At 60.7% G+C, this 14,226-nt stretch overlaps 1 long non-coding RNA gene across 1 annotated transcript; it reads left to right on the forward strand.

Moving 5' to 3' along the window:
- Window positions 1–10,202: 10,202 nt before the first annotated feature.
- On the forward strand, window positions 10,203–12,871 carry LOC118004590. The gene is made up of 3 exons (XR_004677631.1): window positions 10,203–10,651; window positions 10,882–11,137; window positions 12,481–12,871. It is a non-coding gene; the product is annotated as an uncharacterized LOC118004590 (long non-coding RNA).
- The last annotated feature ends 1,355 nt before the right edge of the window (window positions 12,872–14,226 follow it).

Consider the following 14,226-nt stretch of genomic DNA (forward strand, 5'->3'; position numbering starts at 1 on the left):
TGCCCGAGGCCCGGAGGACCCCGCGGGGATGCTGAGACTGGGGGACCGCTTCGGGATGCGCGAGGCTGGGGGACCCCGCCAAGGCGCTGAGGCTGGGAGGGGGAGGGGCGCGCATCCTGCGTGGGAGGCCGCCAGGGGGCGCCAGGGCCGCGCCGCCCTCGCCCCGCCCTCGCCCCGCCCCTCCAAAGAGGGTGCCGCCGCGGGTCCTAGTGGCCCCGCACCTGGGGCGGGGAGGGGGACAGGGAGGTCAGGCAAGTTGCAGTAAAACAATGACTGACTCCCACCCCCTCCCGCGCGCCCCACCGCGCTGTCACCCGCGCCCAGCCGGGCCTCCCGAGCCCGGGGGCTCCTCCCGCCTCCCCTCCGCCCCCTCCCCTTCCTCCCCCTCCCCTTCCTCCGCCTCCCCCCACTTCCTCATCCCTTCCTCCTCCTCCCCCTCCTCCTCCTCCTCTCTCGTAAGTAATTTTCACTCCGTCCAGAAAAGCGCCTTTCCTGCCTGCTCTCAATACCCTCCTTATTCCCCCGCCCGGTGACGGAATCCCCGTCTGTTTCCCTGTGTTTAATGCCGTTGCCGGGACCACGGTGGCCGTGCGCCAGGGCGCAGGGCGCTGCGGAGGCGGCGGCAGCTCCGAGGCCGGCGCGCCCCCGTGTCCGGCTCGGGCGGCCACCGCGGCCACCGCGGGGCCCCCGGCCTGCGTCCCGCGGCCGCGGCCCTGCGCTCGCCTTCGCGCCTCTCGGTCCTCGGCCTCCTCTCGGTGTGTTTACAGCTGCTACCAGGAGGGACGTTACACGGGTTTTATTTTAAGGGTTGGTGATGACTAACGAAGTTAAAAGGAGCTTAGGACAGAAAACAAGACTATTTTTAGGTCACTGTTGTTTCTGCGGATTATTGGGGCGAATACACGCGGAGACGCTCGCCGTTTTCAAAATCCCTTTGGATGCCAAATCCTTTCTGTTGGGGCGCCCTGGAGTGTCGCCCACCCTGCTCAGTGTTTTCTGGAGCCCCGGGCGATCCTGTGGCTTGGGTTCGGGGTTGAAGCCCAAGAGCTGTGGAGGCGCGGGCCGCGCTGTCGGGGCTCGGGCACAGGGTCAGGAGGACCCCACAGAGCTCGGCTGGCTGGGGCTGCGCTGCCCGCCTGGGAGACGCGCCTGGCCCCGGGGGCTGCATCCTCCGGGGCGGCTTCGGCACAGGCTGCCCGGGGCAGAGGCTCGTGGGCCAGTGTTCTGGCCGGCACCCCTTCCCCCACTTTCTTCCTGTTCCTCAACTGGACAAGCAGGTGCTGCTCTCGCCCCTGGACGTCACCTCAGACACCCCGAGTGAAGTGTGAGTGCTCTGTCCGTGCTGGATGCACATTCCAAAGCAGAGCAGGGGCTGAACTTCTCCATGCAGGAACAGGGAGCCTCTGGCCCCTCTCCACAGGCAGGTGTGGGTCCTTCCTGACGGCACCCTCTAACCCGCAGGGAGGATGCACCTGGGCTGATCAGAGATGCCAGGAAGTGTGCTTGGGGAATTGACATCCAGCTGGAGCGTGGAGATGGGCATTATCAAGAAATCAGAACCATGGAGGGGTTATTTACTTTTAAGTAAAGGGCTGAGATTTTTAAAAACGCCAGTGCAGCCAAGTCTCACCGTTGGCACTGGAGTTGAGAGAGAAGGAGTTCCCTTTGATTAGACATCTGTGTCAGCACATTCAGACCTTCCTTTCTAGTGTAGGTATTCTCGGAGATCCACGAATTCAGGGTTCTGAGACTCTACCCTGGGCTTTGACTTGCAAAGTATCTCTTTAATCCACTCCATTTCTCTGAGACATGGCAGAGGCCTTTTCTTATTGGCCTCCCTGCCCAAACTCAGCCTGACTACCCAGTCCAGGCACCAGCAGCAGATCTAAAACCTCAGTCATCAATGAATCAGTCCACTTCCCTCCCCTGGACACTTGCCCAGGGCATCAGGGTCAAAGCCACACCGTCCAGCATGGCACCTGATGATCGTCACCCTCCACACCTGGAGCAGGGACTCCTCACCAGGAACCAGTCTCTGTCCCTGGTACCCACCTCCTAGGACTTGGAGTCCTCTCTCTCCACCCGTATTTAGCCCATCTCCAGAACCTTCCTCCAATTCACCTGCCCCATCTGCCCAGGGTCCTCATCACCTCCCTCCCAAGCCTTGGCCCCATCTCCATAGCCCTCTCTCACTTCCTTGTGCGATGGCCTTAGGCGCCTGCTTGTTTTATAGCCTGGAGAATCTTCCATCGCCTTGAAAAGGATGTGTTTCCTGCTATCCCACAGGCCTCACTGGTTTGTGCTGCAGTTCGGGTCTCCTGTCTCCTTGCTGGGCTTGGGTGTGTTTGCTAGAACCACGTGCAAAGTGGGGTCTTGGCGTCTCCAGCTCCTAGTGCGGGACTCTGTTTCTCCCTTCTTTCCCTCAGCTTTGTTTCAGGTATTTAGGAGCTCTGTTGTGTTTTCCTGATGCGTTGGCCCTTTTATCATTATCAAACATCCCTCTTCATCTTTACGCTTTTTGGGTTAAAAATCCATTTTGTCTGGCATCAGAATGAGCCTCTGCAGCTCGTGTCCTGCTGCTTTTTGCATGATACACCTTTTCCACCCTCTTGGTCCATTGGTGCCTTTGAACCCAAGATGCACCTCCTGTCTCCTCCTTAAAGTTGGATCGTGGGGTTTTGTTTGTTTGTTTGCTTTGGTCCATTTGATAGTCTCTGCCTTTTGATTGGCTCGTTTGATCGATCTACACTTAGTGTCATTATTGATAGAGTTGGATTTACATCTGCTTTATTACTGTTTTTTGTCTGCTTTTCTTATGTCTTTCTTGTTCTTCTGTCTCCCCTTTATTGCTTTTTTTAAAGCCTAAGTGACTTTTTTTAAAAGTTTCATTTATTTGTTATTTGAGAGAGCGAGCACACGCGTGCAAGGGGGGAGGGGCTGAGGGAGAGAGAATCTCCAGCAGATTCCCCGCTGAGCAGAGCCCAAGTGGGGCTTGATCTCATGACCTGAGATCAAGACCTGAGCCGAAATCAAGAGTTGGACCCTTAACCCCAGGTGCCCTGACTCTTTTCTGATGTAGCGTCTTAATCACAATCAACTTGAGATTTATACCAACTTAATCCCAGTGATGGGTATGAACACTAGTCCTAGGTAGGTTTATTCTCTTTCCCCTTGTTTTCGATTGTTACATATGGTGCGAGCAGTAATGTTAGGAACTGACAATACCTGTAATTGTATGACTTCTCCGTCTGGATGCATTTCCTTAGCAGGACCCAGCTTTGCCCCACCCACGTCCTTGTGTTGTCATTAATTATAGGCCCAAGGTTACGTCACAGACACGTTGGTTTACAGAGCTGCCTTCTGAATTGGTTATAGGAGAAAGGAGAAATAGTCTACACTGTCGTGCTCTGCAGTCACCTCCACGGGCAGTCTGTTCCTCCGTGTGGACGCAGTCTCTGTCCGGGGCACCTGCTTTCAGCCTGAAGAGTGTCCTTTCCTGTCTGCCGGCAACAAATTCTGTGTTGTTTTGTGTTTTTTTTTTTTAAGCTGGGAGAGACTTCATTCCCTTCATTTTTGAAAGATGGCTTTGCTGACTGTAGCGTTCTTGGCTGACAGGACTTTCTCCCTTTGAGCGCCCTGAATGCGTCACCCACGGCGCTCTCTGCCGAGAAGCCACCGTTAGTCCCTTGTAAGTGACACATTCTTCTCTTGCTACTTTTAAGATTTTCTCCGCGTCTGATTTTCAGCATTTGTACAATGACGTGTGAGCTTGTGGGTCTCCACGTTTATCCCCCACCGCGCGTCCTGGATATGAGGGCTACTACTGGCACTAGATTTGTGACATCGGCCGCTAGTCTTCGGCAAAGTTCTTCTCGTTTCTCTCCCCCACCGCCGTTAGTTGGTGCCGCTGATGCTGTGGTTCTTGCAGGACTCCCTGCGTTTTTCTTCGTTGTATTTCTCCCTTTTCTCCGCTTCCGTAATCCTGACTGATCTATCTTCAAGTAAACCGGTTCTTTCTTCTGCCCGTTCGTGAATTTTTCCTTTAGTTACAGTGCTTCTTGGCTCCAGAATCTTCATTTGGTTCTTTTTCACAGTTTCTGCCCCTTTACTGGCAGCGTCTTTCGTGTGACGTTACCGTCACGCACCCCTTCACTCCGAGTCAGGCTTTCTCCCAGCGTTGTGCGCACGTCTGTAGTGGGTACGTCGGAGTCCTTTTCTGTGAAACCCGACATCTGGGACTCTCCTAGGCAGCTTCTCTTTCCTGCTTTTTTCCTGATGTCTGTGTCATGCTTTCCTGCTTCTTCGCATGCCTCATAATTGTTTATTGGAAACTGGACATTTCAGATAATATTTTGTAGCAACTTTGGATTCGGGCACCCCCCCAACCCCGGCCACCAGTCTAGGGCTTGTTACTGTCGTTCCCTTGTTTGTTTAGTGGCTGGCTGGATTATTTTAGTGAAGGCTGCTCGCTCCCAAAGTGTCCAGCTTCTGGCGTTGCTCCCAGGGGCCCAGCGTGGGGAAGCCCACAGCCCTGCTCCTCTGGGAGGAAAGCCCTCTGGCGGGGGCAGGGGCAGGGGGCCCTGCGACCCTGGCCGCAGTCTCTGGAGTGGTCTCCTCACTGACTGGGGGTTGGAGCCATCTTGGTTCAAATACCAGTGCTTCTTGCCTTTCTTAATGGATTTGCATAGATTTTCTTGAATAGATGTTTCATTTGCTGTTTGCCTTAGGAAGGCTTCGGGAGGCTCAAAACGGTTGTTTTTGTTTTAAATGACATCCCTCAGTTTCACCAGGAGGTCAGCGGCGTGCCTCGGGCTCCCATCCTGGTGGCTTCTCCACAACAGCCTCGTTCGAATTCCCACCGCACACGCCTGGGAGCCGCCAGGAAGGTCTTCAGCTCTGTGCGGCTAAGTGAGGGGCACCGCTCACGTCGGGGACCGCTGGTACTAATCCCTCAACAAGTTTTGTTATTTCAGAGCAATATGGTCATGGGTTGAACCGTGTCCTCCAAAAAGATGTGCTGGAGTCCTAACCCTGGTCTCTGCGAACGGGACCTTGTTTGGAAATAGGGTCTTTGCAGATGTGATTAGTTAAGAGCAGGGCATTCGGGTGGGCCCCGATCCACCGTGAGCGCGGTGCTCATCGCAAGAGAAGGCACACGGAAGAAGGTCACATGACAAGGAGCAGGGCTGGAGTGATGCGCGCACAGCCCACGGAGCGAGAGGCTCGCCAGCTCGCCGGGCCTGGAAGAGCCAGGGGAGGGTCCTCCCTACAGCCGCGCTGGGCTGTGACCTGGAGCTTCGGGAAGTGCCACAGGACATTTCTGCTGGTTTGTGGTGATCTGTCCCCGTGTCCTCAGGGAGCCAGCACGAATGCCAGGTGGTTTTTAAGGTTTTTTTATTTATTCATTTGGGCCACAGAGATACAGAGAGAGAGAGAGAGAGGGAGAGAGCATGAGCAGGGAGAGAGGCAGAGGGAGAGGGAGAAGCAGGCTCCCCGCCGAGCAGGGAGCCCGATGCGGGGCTCGATCCCAGGACCCTGGGATCAGGACCCGAGCCGAAGGCAGACGCTTAACCAATATGAGCCACCCAGGCGCCCCAGCCAGGTGGTTTTTATTTCCTTTAGGACGCCACCCTCGCCCTGCCGTGCTGCCCCCATCCCCTGAACCCTGTATCCCACCCAACCCTCCCCGGACGCCCCGGCTCTGGCACCTCTGCGTCCACCACGACCTTTACTGCCGGGCCAGCCACCGCCGCGGGCGCCACATCAACTCAGCCCTCTGCCGGGGGGTCCGGAGGCCTGGCCCACAGTCCCCGTGGGGTCGTGGGGTCTCCCCTCCTGCTCCCCACAGGCTTCCTGCACCGACTGGAAAGACATGTTCCCATCCTCTGGGGGGTGTGGGGTGAGCCCGTGGGTCCGTGGCTCCGAGGCACCTCCTGGGGAAGCGACCACCAGCCAAGGCCGACGTGGAGGAAAACAGGTCCAGAGGTGGGTTTGCGCACTGTTTGAGCATCCGAATGGCGGGGTCCGCCGGCAGGGCCTGAGAGCCTACTCGAGTGTGTCCCCGGGGTGAGGAGACAACTTCCGTCTTGCTCCGTGTGGTCTGATTTGGGGTTCCGTCACAGCTGCAGGAGCCCCAGGCTGTGGAGGCCACAGCAAGTGGCCGCGGCCAGTCCCGGGGACGGGGCCCTGCTTCCGAGGTGGGTGAGGATGCACGGCACCACGAAGTGGCAGGAGGCGGACGGTGTGGATGCCTCTGCCTGCTCCTGTGCCCACCTGGGTCTGGCGGAGCCCACTCAGCAAGGAAGACGCCTCACGTGGCAGCTGGACTTCTCTTGGGCTGAGCTGACACTCACGTGGCAGGTGCGGGTCTGCCCTGAGCCCCTGGGGCACCCTGGCCCCCTTCTCCTCTCCCGGCCAGCCTGGGGCAGACCGCAGGCCCCTGGCGGCCGCACACGCTTGTGCTTGGCTTAATCTCTAGAAGTTGGAGGCGTCTGTGAGCGGCAGGCGGAAGGCGCCGGGCTCTGTGGGCCTCAGCCTTCTCTGTTCCGCGTGCCCCAGGAGAGGGTCCTTGCAGGCGCTTCTGGCCGCGTCCAGAGAAAAGGCTCCGGCGAGGCTCCCAAACCACTGCCTCACGCTGGGCATCTGCCTGTCACCCACCTGGCGGGTGGGAAATAGGTAACATTTTTGGTTTCTGGCAATACTTGGGGTTTGCACCTGTGAATTCAGTGTTTTCGAATGGCAACGTTGTAACTTTTTCCTTACTTAGTTGGCTGCCTGAGTCCACTTGAATGAGTCAGCCTGAGACAGGGAAGCTCGTCTTCTTATTTTCCTTTTTCGATTCTAAAGGACTTCCTTTTTTCTGTGCGGACCCGTTCTCGTGAGGGAGGCTCTGCAGGACCCCCTCCCCCAGGCAGAGCCCCCTCCCGCGTCCTGGCTCCGACCCCGGGAACCAGGGCGGAATCCACCCAAGACGTGGAGCCCAGCCTCCACTTGGGTTCACTCCACTCCCCAAACTATTTTTAAAGTGTTTTTGGTTCAATAAAGTTCTAAACAAGTTTTGCCAGGCACTTTTTCCATTAATTTTTAAACCAGACTGAATTTCAAGGGAAATTTAATCCATGTGCTTCTGATTCATTTACACTTAACTCATCAAGATGCTGCGTGAGAGCCATTTGATGTCCAGCGGATGGCAGGTTTTTACAAGCCCGCTTCAGCCTTTTCTTCTTAGACACAGGAAGCAGTATCCCGCCAGAGACCCTCAGCGCCATTTCACACCGCGTGCCGGCGAGCCTGGGGCTGTGGCCGTGGCCGTGGCCTCGGGCCGTGAGGGCCCCCAGGAGCGCAGGCGGTAGGTGGGCAGCGCCTGTGAGGGAGAACGGATCCTTTCCGAGCCCGGGGGCGGGGAGGGGGCTGGGCTCTGGGCGGGGGCAGCCACAGGACCCTACCCCACGGGGCCTCGGGCACTCAGGCCGCCAGAGTGCCCCTCAGGGGCTGGTTTCTAAAATCGTGGTAAAATCTTCCATTTTGGGCGTACAGCTCAGTGGCATTAAGTACATTGATGTTGTTGCTCAGTGATGCACAGAACCCCTTCCCTTTGCAAACCGACACCTCGCCCTCCCCCGAACACGAACGCCCCCACCCCGGCCCTCGACTTCTTGCTCCTCGGCCCCCCTCCGCCCCGTTACAGCGCTAATTCCTCCCTGTTGAAGGCTGACCCGTATTCCACAGCAAGTATGCCGCCCTCTGCTCACCCGCTAGTCCACGGAGGGACGGCTGCTGTGGACGTGGGGGTGCGGGTATCCCCCGGGACCCTGCCTTCGGCTCCTCCAGAGGACATGCCAGCGGTCAGGGGCTGGACCCCACCGTGCCCGTGAGGAACCGCCACGCTTTCCCGCGGCTTCGGCTGGCGCGCCGGTGGCGTCCCTGTGGGTCCTGGTCCTCATTACCCTCCTGTGGCCGCCGCCCGTTGACCGGACTTCTGTGCTTGGGGGCCTCCCTGCACGCGGCCTCGCACCCATGCCCTGGGCTCCACGGCAGCACCTTCCCACCCGTCTCCCCGGCGACCTGACCCCGAGGCCCGACCTGGCTCGCAGGGAAGCAGACAGACGTCACCTGCTTCTCTCCTATTTTCGTTCCTTCCCATTTTGTCACAGTTGGGGTGGGGGATGCCCAAGGGGGCAAGGGGGGGAGGGAGAGCTCATGAAAGCTGCGGTGAGAATCCAGCGTGCCCCAGGTGGCGGGAAGAGGGCGGGGTTCGGGGTGCGAGGGTGGGCCGCGTCAGCAAGGGGACGCAGAATCAGAGGCCGCACAGCCCCCACGGCCTGACGTGACAGCCCCCCCGAGCCCCAGGTTGCCGAGTGCTGGGTGTGGGGCCACCCTCCACAGCCCCTGCTGTGCCTGTGACCCTGGTCCTCCCCTGCCCCTCCCCGCCGGCCTGCAGAGCAGGGAGCTGGGGCCTCGTGGGCTCCTGGCCTCCTTCCCACTCGGCCGGCAGCACCCACAGGACAGCCGCCTGCGCTGAAGCGGGGCCCTGGACGGTCCTTTGTCCCCGGCGCCCACGTCCCTGCCGCACAGCCGACCCTGGCCTTGCTGCCGCTCCACACGCGGGGGTGCTGGGCCGAGCCGGCAGGAGGGGGTCCCCGCACCCCCGGCGGGGGCGCTGCTAGCTGGAGGTGGCCATGGGAAGAAGCCGCGCTTCCTGTGGGCGGTGGCCCCGGTCACGGCGGCGGCAGTGGCACACCCCTCCTGCGGGCAGGCTCCCGTGGGCAGGTGGGCAGCAGAAGCGGACCCGGGCACCCGGGCTCGGGCTCTACGCCACGTGGCGTCCCAGGGCGAGCCGAGCCGGCAAGCTGGCTGGGGCGTCAGTGGGGCCAGCCCCCAATGCCCGGGTGAAGCCTTACTGCCCGCGGGTGCCCAGCCCCTGGCACACACGCTGGGCGCTTGGGGGACGGTCAGTGGAAGTGTGAGGAGCAAAGCCCAGGGAGCCACGGCGGGGACTAACCTCGGCCCGGGTCGCGATGGCCCCGGGACCTCTCAACACCCTGCCTCTCCTGGCGGGAGGATTAAGGCCGGACCGGGGCTGGGAGAGCGCCGTCGGGGTCCTGGGGAGAGGGAGCCTGGGGGCCGGAGTGGGGCCGTGAGGACAGAGGCCGACGGCTGGAGGATGCCACGGGCTGGTGGGAGGATGGGGGTGTGGGGTCTGGAGACATGGAGGCTGCCGGGGCAGGTTCTCCTCGGGAGCTTCCGGAAGGAACTAGCCCTGCCCGCTCCTGGACTGTCACCCAGAGAAACCCATTCGGACCTCTGACCTCCGGGACAAATTGTGGTCTGGTTAAACGTGCTTTCTGCAATGGCCGCGTCCCGTTCAGACCAACCTCTGACCCCGCGGGGTGCGGGGAGAGGGGCAGGTGGTGAGCCCCTCTGCTCTGCAGTCGCCTGGCCTGCGTCTCCCCTGGGGCCGCCCCTGCCCCCCGTGGCCAGGTTTCCTGGGCAGCCGGCAATGGGACCCTGTGAGGCTGGCCCAGGGCTCAGGGCCCGAGGACACAGGTCGGCAGAGGGACGGGCGGGGCCTGTGGGTCTGCAGCTGGTGCCCTTGGCCCTCCAGAGCCCACGGCACCGCACCTCCGTGCCCAGGCGCGTCTGACTCCCACGGAACCAAAGGAAACCCGTCCGATCCAGGCTCGGCCATGAGAGCGGGATGGGTGTGGAAGGGGAGGGACCCTGATCCCCATGGACTTCGAGTGGATCTTCCCTTTGCTCAGAGCTCATCCCGGCAAAGGTGCTGAGTGTGCATTTATCAATAACCACTTTAATTAGGAAAACTGGTGGCCTTCTCCCTAAGAACCTACAGGCGGGTAATGCTAGCTTTCCAACTTGGGACGACAAATGGACTGTTTAGAGAAAAACAGAGAAATACTGACAATTAAAAGCACATCAGAGGGACGTTGGAGTTCGATGTGTAATTGGAAGGTAATGGTGTGAGTCCTTACGACACAAGCTAATTTTCTCGACAGAATCTGCCCTAAATGCCGGCTGCTTGGACAGGAATAGGTGCACTGGGTGACGGGGCCCGCGGGTCATTCTGCTCCATGACCGTGAGGCTGTGGGGATCTCCCAGGAGGGAGCGGGGGCCCCACCCCAGGGCTCCGCTCAGGGGACCCAGGAAAGGTAAGCTCTGCAGGGTGGCCATGTTTCAGCTCTAATTCAAGGAGAACAGTAGACATCACAGTGTCCCCTTCTGGGCAAGAACCCAAAGTTGTTTGCATGACAACAGCCTCCAGACGCTCAGTCCCGCTTGTGCCTCCGAAGCCAGGGGAGAAACCAAGTCACGGTGACAAGACAGAGAGTGTCACCCAGGACAGAAAGATGCCTGAGATTGGTCTTTCTTTCCAGGCGCCCCAGAGCCCGGCAGACACCACGCGGCGAAGATCCTGTGTGGTGCGGACAGGCATGCCCAGCGATCCGGGTTCACCCAAACCACACCGATGACGCCCGAGCGCCAACATTTCATAAACATGCAGACTTTCTACTTTCCTCAAGGACCCGCTCCCTGGAGGCAGGTGGGACGGGCACAGCCGGACCAGGGCACGCAGTCTAGTCGTGACACAAAAACCATCTCCCTGCTCGGCTGGTGGCATCTCCATACCTTCAGGTACAGAAGGGCAGGGGACACCCGGCTAACATTAGGTATTATTTAATCAATTCTGTTCAGGGATCCTAACCCTAACCCCACTGTACGGGGCTGTGTGGTGTCCCCACACATTCGTGTCTACCCAGAACCTTGGGACAGGTTGGTTTTTGGAAACAGGATCTTTGCAGATGGAATTTGCTAAGATGAGGCTGTCCTGGGCCCTCATGCCCGTGACTGGTGTTCTCATCTAGTGGGAAGATTGGACCCAGACACGCGGGGAGACCACGAGCGTGAGGACGGAGGCACGGAGTTGAGCCACGAGGCCACAAGCCCATGAAGGCCCCCAGCACCAGAGCTCGAAGCAGCAGGATGGGGGCGGCCCCGGGGCCCCCGAGGGAGCGCGGCCCTGGGCACCTTGACCTCAGACGTCTGGGCCCGGGAACCGAGCGGACAAGTCTGCTGCTTCCAGGCCTGGCCTTCTGGACAGCACTTCAGTGGCCCTGGCAGGTGGGGGCCCCCGCACTTGGGAGCCGGGGGTGCTGGCTGGGAACCCCGCTCTGGGCTCCACTGAGGGCAGGGGCTCAGAACTGCTGATGGCTCCGCTGTGTGTGGACATGGTGAGGACCCTCAGCCACATTCTGGGGGCCCGTCCGCATCCACCGAACCCGGGAGCTTCTCCTGCAGGGCACTGTGTGTCCTGGTCCCCGAGGGTGCCCGGGGCACGTGCCTGCGTCCCTGACGGGTCCGGGCCTCTGTCCTCTTTGCTCAGAGGCTCTGTGCTGCTCGTTGGCCTCTGAAGGCCTAGGACCCACCACGAGCCCCGGGGTCCCCTGCAGCCCTAATGGGCCGTCCGCCTGCTTGGATAGATGGTGGACCTTGAGAGACGGGCCTGGGCCTCCTGGCTGGGGCGCTGGCTTTCGGGGGAGTGGACGCCTCACGGCCAGTGACAGCAGTCTCCTGAGAGCGTGGGAGTCGGGCACTTGCCTCCAGCCGGTTGGGTCTGCAGGGGGAGGACTGGGCGGGGAGGGCCGCAGGGCTGGGCTCTCACCAGTGTCCCAGGCCCTGCCTGGCCCCTGTGACGGCCGCCCCAGGCGCCCGCGGCAGAGCTACGAGACCTGCAAGGAGGGGACGCGCGAGGACGCTGGCCGAGCTGTCTCAGCTGCGCTCCGTTCACAGCGCTGAGCCGCCGCGGGAACTCGAGTGCGTCTTCACCGTGCGAGGCCGGTGTTCCCACCTCAGTGTTTCCAGAGCTGGCGCCCGCTGGGACCGCGGGGTGACCTGGGACGCAGGGAGGGGAGCCGCAGCTGGGGGGGCGCGGGGGACCTGGAAGAGCCGAGAAACGGCCAGGCTACGAACCCCGGAAAATTCTGCAATTAGTTCTGAGTGTTTTCAGGACTCAGAAAAAAGGAGGCAAGCCCGGTTCTGGTTCTGTGGCTTCTGCTCAGCCAGCAGGTCTGAGGCCCAGCAGGAGGTTTTGTCCGTGGGGAGGGGGCCGCGAGCCTGGGCGAGCGCTCACGGGTGCCTCCTTGGGACCTGGGGACCCCTGCCCCCACCTGTCTTACTACGAAGAGGGGTCCGCGGTTCGCATTCAGGCATCATCGGCGCCGTATGTATACGATGCCTGCAGGCCAAGGTGGGAATTGTTCAGTTCTGGAATGGGGATGGTCAAGCTCTAGGCGACGTCCCTCTTCCAAGAACTGTGTCCTCTGCTGTCCCCAAGCCCAGAAATCAGCCCGGGACCCTGATGCCGGCCAGCAGGGCAGCACTTCTTAGCTTCCAGCACCACCTTCTGGAACCTTCTGAAATTACACCCAGTGGTACAAACAGGCGCTAAGGCTTTTCTGTTTCAGGGAGACAGAAGGATCAGAGCCGCTTCGCACTCTCTGCCGGGAGCACGCGGGATGTTCGTGAATCTCGGGAGCAGCTACAGATGCCGCCTAAGGACACAAACAGGTAGCATGCGTCCTTCCCAGCCCTTCCCAGTGGGTCACCCCACGCCAGGGACAGAGGGACCCAGAGAGCTGGAGGCCGAGTGCCTCGGTTCTGGGACGGAGCAGACATCACTGGGAGATGGGGGCGTCCGCCGTCCTTGAGGGGGAGGCTGCAGGACGGAGCCCCTCGGCCCAGGGCGTGTGTGGGAGGAAAGGGTTGTCTTGTAGCTTCTCTGAAAGCCGAGAATTATTCCAAGATGAAACCTTCCGGGAGAGAAGCTGCAGGAAAGCCCCACCACGTGGGGACACGCGGGGAGGTGACTACAGCAGCAGTCCTGCCAGGACCCCAGAGTCCGGCCTGCGCGGAGACACGGGGAGACCGGAGGCTTCGACTGTGGGGTCCTGGCTGGGGCGGGTCCTGGGATGGAGGATGCCCCAGGCCTGTCCTGCTGGCCTCCGTCTGCTCAGGCGGCCCCCCGCGCTGGGACGGAGGCAGCTGGCCGCCTCGGGGGGGTGGCACCAGGAGGAGCAAAGCCTGACCATTCCCCTGGTGGGGGTGCAACACGGTGACCCTCAGGTCCTCACCCGCACAGTTGGGGAGGTAGGTGGACCAGGTGTTTTGTGCACCTCAGATGCGGGATAATTCTAAGAAGGAGCATCTTGCCCTCCCAGGCTTTAAACTTCCGATGCCTCGGTTTCTCCACTGTCCCGCGTTGTCCAACGTTTTCAGAGGCATCAGGTGACTGTTGTTGTCTTGGGATGGGGACAAGGCCAGCCCACCTCCCAGGACTTGAGGGCCTCTTTAGAGACCTGGGTGGGGGACAGGACGTGACAGGTGTGGTCTGGCCACACCTCAGCAGCTCTCAACTCAGGGTGTCTTTCTCCCCACGAAGACCAGACCAGGGCCAGTGCCTACCTGCTTCTCTTCCACGTCCACGGAGAAATCCCGGGACAGAACCTGGCCGTCCTGGACAGAAGTCTGGGAGGAAGTAGGGCAGGCCCACGGTCAGCCCCGGGCCGTGCAGTGACCTACCTGGTCACAGGTACTGGCTGTGGCTGCGTCTCAGGTGGGCACGGGCTGGGGCCGAGGGAGGTGAGCCCCTCCCTGGATCAGGGGGCCACGAACTCTGGAGAACAAGGTGGGCCTCTGGGGGGTTTTCTCGGACTCAGAGCCCGAGGAACGTGGTGGGGGTGGCATCTGTTTGGGGTCCAGCCCCTTGGACTGCGTTGGCAGTGTCCGGGGGGATGGGGTGACACCGAGTGAGGCAGGCAGAACTGCGGGTCTGGGGCCCCAGACCTGTGTCCCTGGATGGCAGAACCTTTCCGGGCTTCACGGTGTTGTGGGGAGCTGGGGGAGAGAAGGGTCCACCGGGCCTCCAGCCGGGCGCAAGGTGCAGGAGTTCTGGCCACCCCCCGCAGGTGGGAGTCCGTTCCTCGCTGGGGTCCGCTGCCTGAGTGCCCGAGCCCTCGCACTTCAGGAGCCGGGGAAGGAGCAGCAGGGCCCAGGGCAGGTGCTCCAGGACCATCCCACCTGGACGGGCGGGCCTCTTTGCCTGTCCCAAGCAGGACAGGAACAGACGGCCACTCCCACAATCTGCTCTGGTTTCTTGGGGTGAGTTTACAGGCTTTGTTAACACAGCTTAGCCCTCAATATTCAGAAATATT

Source organism: Mirounga leonina, unplaced genomic scaffold (assembly GCF_011800145.1).
Source record: "Mirounga leonina isolate KUSES-001 unplaced genomic scaffold, KU_Mleo_1.0 Mir_93, whole genome shotgun sequence".
Classification (NCBI taxonomy): domain Eukaryota; kingdom Metazoa; phylum Chordata; class Mammalia; order Carnivora; family Phocidae; genus Mirounga; species Mirounga leonina.